Here is a 6,274-nt window from a genome sequence, read left to right on the forward strand (position 1 = left end):
TTTAGTTCCACTGCCCTCTGAGTGATTAGAGGCCGGTTATAATTGTAGCATTTGAGCAGGTTCACAGCCTTTGCAGCAGCACCTATCAGTGCCATTGCATCCATAAGGTGGAGAATGCTTGTGACACTCAAGCTCAGAATCCTTATTTGCTTTGATTTTATGGTACCAGGATTGAAAGTTTGTGCTCAGCATCCTTATGACTTTGATTTTATGGCACCAAGCTCTCAAGTCTATCTTTGTGATGTATATATAGGGCTTTTTTATGAACTTCTGGTCAATTTTAACATTGAAAAGCTGTTTGTTTGTGACTATGGCCTAGTTAAGATATGCATAATCTATGCATGTATTGTACAAGGCCATCCTTTTTTTTAAACAACATCGAAAAAGTAGGCAAAAGTGAAAGAGATTTGAGATATAAAATCTGTGTCATGCAATTCATGGTATGGAGCCTTGTTGGTTGGCTTATTGCATGGCTTGAGGACATTGGCATGGTTCACATCTTTCTTAGTTGAGATCTAATGAGTCATATCAACAAAAATATGAGCATACTAAAATAGTAGCTGTTATATACCACCATCCTCAAGTTCTCCAATTAGTGAATAAGACATAACAACAAAAAATGAATATTTGTGGTGAAGTTGCAATGAAGTCTTGAGAACATTGGCATGGTTCACATCTTTCTTAGGGTAATTCGATGAGGCATATTGGTAAAAAATATAAGCATACGAAAAAAGTATCTGTTATATATCACCATCTTCAAGTTCTCCAATTGGTAGGGTGCCTCTAATGAGGCATAACAATAAATAGATGAGCACATCAAAATGTGCTCGTTCGATATCACCATCCTTTGAAGGCTTGAGGACATTGGCATGATTCACATCTTTCTTATGGTGCTTATCAACAAAATCAAGTGTGTGTATGTATCATCACCCCTTCAAGTTCTCCAATTAGTAGGGTGCATCTAATGAGGCGTAACAACAAAAAATAAAGCACATCAAAACATTCTTGTTGCATATCACCATCCTCAACTAGTGGGGTGTTGCCCACTTTTGGCTAAGTTGCAAGGTAAAATACAACTTTGCTTCTTGTCTCCTCCGCCTAACTTCCTCGTTGTCATTAATTGAATTTTTGTTTTGTGATGCCTTGTGACACCATGGTTTTGCCTTTGCATAACATTTAGTAGTCATGGTCCCCAGATCTGTAAATGCTCTTCCCAAGGTTGCACCCTAATTTGAAGCGGTGATGGGATTTTCAGGAACGTTTTAAAATTACAGTATAAATATGAATGGAGGGGGCACATCCTCCCCCCCTCAAAAAAGAAAAAGGAAAAGTGTTTGATACGTGCACTGTGTGGTATGCATAGTAAAATGTTGTCTGTTTTGTATGGCTCATCTGTAGGTACACATAAAAGAACTACTTTGATCAGATTTCTCAAATCTGATGTTCGTAGTTGGCAAGATTTCCTAGTCTTTGATCTTGCCAACATAAGAGAACCCTATCACACATCGCATAAATTGGATCTTTTCCTACCATACATGGCTTAGAATATGTAGGAAATACCTTAACGGGAGCCCCCACATGAGGTTGAGGGCCAAACATGTAAACTAGGGCATGCTCACGTGGGGCTATGTAGTTGTCCCCAACTTTTGACCAAGCTCTATTGGTTGATTCTGCTGGTAGAGGCTAGTAGGCAAAACTTAGGACCTATTTTGAGACCAGACCCAGCTACGGCCATTGTAAAATTAGGTTATGCCTTATTTTATATACCCAACGTGTTTTCAATATTTCAAGATTTATTGCATCCTAAGCCTTTCTTAACAGAATTGTCAGTTCTGCTTGGGAGGTGGGCAGTGATCTGAAGGCGATGCTGGAGGAGTGAAGTCAAGAGCTACCAGATCCAAGCTTCACTCTCCAAGAAAAAAGATAAAAGCTACACAGTTTTTAGAGATTCCATCTATCAAAACGATTTGTCACCTGTCAACTCTGAATCAAAGGAACTTGGATATTTTTCTCGCAGGTCGACAGGCATCCACTTCACAAGAGCATCTCCAGGCTTTGGATGTCGTTCTGAGGGAACATCCTGAACTGCATTTCATTCCATCAGCAGGTCCTTTTATAAGAGTGATCTGGGCAAGGTCAACCTTGAGGGTGGGCTTGTTGTCTTCAATAGTTTATATCAAAGCCTTCGACCAACAGCCCAACGATTGTCACTTAATGTCGATATGTCCACTACATTCTTGGACAATAGCATCTCTGTCCTTGTGTTTTCAGGGAAGCAGGTCAGGAATTTTGATTCAGATGTTCGGCTATCAGATGCGTCCATGTGAAGGTTAGGAAAGCGCTTTCTCGTTTGAAGGTACAGGTTGTTCATAGGGAGACTCCTCGGAGGTACAGGATGTCAGGACTGTCTGCAAGATTTGAAGTTGCCATTGGAAGTTGGGGTAGTTCGTGCTCGTCTCTTACCTAGATCCCAAATACAGACAGTGGAATTTATTGAATTCTTGCGTTGTGGAGTGAGAGAAGGTCACCTATTGGGCTTTGATAAGCTTTGACAATGCCATAACAGGCAGAGTGGTCACTGACTTCATCTGCAGTTTGAGCAGGAGATGTAATGAATTAGGTGTGAGCATGGCTGAAAGAACGATTGTAGATCCATTTTTCTGCAGGCGGGAAGAGCTTGAGACTCCCAGACTTGAGAGGAGCTTGCAATTGATATATGAACAGGCCTCTCAAGAAATTATTTAAGTAAGCCAAGGCGAGGGAGGTCACCTACAATTACTAGTCTGTATGATGGCTGAGAACCATCCAGCTTATGGGGAGTTGAAAAGAATTTGTGAAACTCAAATAGGCATCTGGACACATTAATGGTTGTCATATCAAAACATGTGAAACCCAATAGATCCATGTGCAAATGTTAGTGGTAGTGTTGGAATGGTCACCTCCCCATCTGTAAGCCCCCATATGAGGAGAGCGTGGGGGAGGTAGACCTGGAGATAATGGGGCTGCCACATGGGCAGCACATGAGCTGTCATGTGGACAGCACAAGAGAGACCTTGTGCAGGAGAGATGGCCGGGGCATGAAGCCCTGTATCTGACCTGGCAAGACGGAATTGCAGAGCAGGTGTATGGACTGCAGCAGGGCCATATGAAGGGCACAATGACATCAGCAGGGTGTACGGAACTGTACGGCGCTGGAGAAGGGCCTGGCAGAGGCGCAACATGGCGGGGGTTACCAGCAGCCTGGTCGGCCAGGTATAGGGCTGGTAGGGCTGGTTCCAGCCAGCCTACCATGCCTAGAAAATGGCAGGGCAGAAGGGGGCTGGACCCTGCATATATAAGAGGGCATCAGCCCTTGAAGTGAGGGCCAAAAGCCCTAGTTTTGTGGGCCAGGGGCCCTGGTTATGAGAGCCCTTTTAGGGCAGTTTTGCAGCAGCCTGGTCGGCCTGTTTGGGTCGGCCAGATTGAGGCTGCTGGTCGGTTTCTACAAGGGGCCTATAAAAGGAGAGGCCTCAGGCCTCATTTGACATCCAGCCAAGCAGCTTTGGGAGGAGCAGAAAGGAGCAGCACATCCACCATCCTTGGGCCTCTAGAGAGACAGCTCCAGGGAGAGGCTGAACCTAGACTGTCTTCTAGGACAGAAGGTTGCTGAGATCATCATCTTGTGGAGCAGCCATTCACAAGCAGTTTAGAGCAGTGGAGCAGCTATCTTGGAGCCTACATTCAGGAGGACCAAGGGGACCTGTGTGCTGCAGACAAAGCTTGGCAGGGGCTGCCCACCTAGGCTGATTCACAGGCAGTAAGGTGGAGAAGAACACACTGGACAGAGTCTACAAACGCTCGAGGTGGAGCATGCGGGTTCAGAGATCTAGAAGTGCTTGACATCTAGTAGGAGAACCTTTTGGTATTGTATCTGTCCTACTTTGTGGACGGATGGAAATATAAAGAGTTGCTTCTATATTTGTTTCTGAGCATTGTCTATTTATTGGCTTGCACATCTTTGCACATTAAGTTAAGAAGTCTGTGATTCCACACCCCACACCACACTGTGTGAGCTCCTGGGCAATACTATCAGTCTTCTGCTGTGCGTACCCTCTGTTGGGTAATTTCTAACAAGTAGGACGTGACCACACTGTGTGAGCTCTTGGGCAATAGTATCAGTCTTCCGCTGTGCATACCCTCTGTTGGGTAATTTCTAACAGGTAGAACGTGACACCAGCTATCGAGCTATCTCGAATGTTTCCTGTGTTTAATCGACCAACCACCATATTTTGGGCAGATGTAAACCCATCCACATCCAGGTGATGATGCAGGTCCATCTATTGCTGCTGTAGTTGCAAATACAGCCTGACCTCCTGCCTATAGATATATAGCCAGGGTTCAAGCCCAAGCTCACAGGGAGGAGATAATTCTTGACTTGAGGGACTTAGTATAGGAACTGGATGGTGTGAGGGAGGGACGGTTTGATGAAGTTTTGCACTTGGAGTTTGTGTCCCTGAAAGATGCTTGACGGAGGTGGGGGGACCAGACTACAAGCCCTTAATTACCTGGGCTGTTGTCCAGAAACGACATCACACTAGGCTGTTCCCTGCAGCTAAGTTTAAGGATAAGAATAGGAACATTTTACCTGGGACTGTAGTTGACACGGGTATCACACCCCCAAGAGATCTGATTTTTACCTTTGTAGTCATGCAGGGCTACAGGGTACTAGCGGACCTACACATTACCATGTGCCGCCTTCTCCTATAGTGCTAGCCTTTGTCACGGCTGAGTCTACCCTTCACCTCCGGAGTGCTGACAGAAACTCAGTACGAAGACCTTTGTATAGATGGATGCTCAAGTATGTGTGGGTGGGTGGTGGATATGTATGTGTGAGAGCATATGTTTATACTATGGTGGATATGTATGTATGGATGCTCAAGTATGTGTGGGTGGTGGATATGTATGTGTGAGAGCATATGTTTATACTATGGTCTTACCCACTGTTGGGCACTGATGGTGTCAGTGGGGATGTCGTAGTACCTAGTCCTTGCTATGCGTGATGGAGTTAACGGTTTTCAATCTTATGAGTGACTATCGTGAGATTGAAACTGCACGTTGCGTTGTATATTTAGAGGATGAGTTTGGGCATGTTCCTGGATTGATCTAGATATATACTAGCATACCTACACATTACCATGTGCTTAATATGAAAATGGTTTTGAGTCTGATGACCTTCAGGCTGGTTTGGTTTACAATATATTTTATACTTACACCAAGTGTACTCGAGCTATCTCTGTTGTTCCTCTAGCATACTATGCCCATATCATGCCCGATTTTATCGTGAATCATCGCGTGGTTCTGATAATGCTTCCTTGAGAGGTGGGCTCTTTGGAATGGCCGGAGGTGGGGGTTCAAGTTCAAGAGCTGCCAAATGTATAGGAAGTCATGTATTTTTGTTAAGAATTACACACATTCCCCGATCCTACCAGAGGCATTTTGTCAACACTGTCCCGGCCTTGGCTGTTAGGGCTTAGTTCTACAGGATTGCTTTTGATCATTTCTTGAAAGATTTGGTCTAATGGTACGATCGAAACAGTTTTGCAGTCCTAGCAAAGTGGCACAATTTGTGAAGATGTCATCAAGATATCAAACTAAGCATATGGCGGTATTTGTGAGGTGTCATTTAAAGCACTCTCCCAAGTGATGTAAGCTGCTGTGCTATCCTTACTGGAATTTTGCTCTTTTTTATCTTTCTACTGTGAGTGCATTTTGCTTCGTTTCTATGTGTTCAAATTTACAGTTCTTGTGGATGATGAACGTACTGTGAATGATGACCGTACATATTGATCTGGGTCTTGTTTGCTAGCCAATATTTTTGTTGGAGCGAGTGGTTCCTGCTCTCATAAACACCTTTGTGGGCATCTTCTGTTCAATGTATAATCATAGGAAATTTAGAAAAGGTGTCAAACTGAATTCCTTTGCTATACCAAAAGGGATGAATAGATCTGTTGGATTTGCCTGATTTCGATTACACCTGAGATGCAGAGGCACTAATACTTTGGTACCCTTAATTAACATTTGACTCTCTAAATGTCTTTTTATCCATGTAGAGTTACGTAGCAGATGCCCACTTGGGCTTGGAAGCAAAGCATTGACAATGCAATGCGAAAATCAGATCTTGTTTTGTAGTCTGCATCCATTGAAATTTGCTAGTTGCCTTGGTCTCCATGTGGGCAGTTGGTTTAAAAGTTAACCTTGTGCAAGTCATGCATGACATATCATGAGTCAATGATGT

The 6,274-nt window shown here is 43.8% G+C and overlaps 1 pseudogene; it reads left to right on the forward strand.

Moving 5' to 3' along the window:
- The first annotated feature begins 1,367 nt into the window (after positions 1 to 1,367).
- Positions 1,368 to 5,826, forward strand: LOC147900679 (protein argonaute 1A-like; annotated as a pseudogene).
- Positions 5,827 to 6,274: the final 448 nt, after the last annotated feature.

The sequence above is a fragment of the Dipteris shenzhenensis genome, chromosome 6 (genome assembly GCF_047967505.1).
Source record: "Dipteris shenzhenensis isolate YYH24624 ecotype China chromosome 6, Dip_SZ_1.0, whole genome shotgun sequence".
Lineage (NCBI taxonomy): Eukaryota > Viridiplantae > Streptophyta > Polypodiopsida > Gleicheniales > Dipteridaceae > Dipteris > Dipteris shenzhenensis.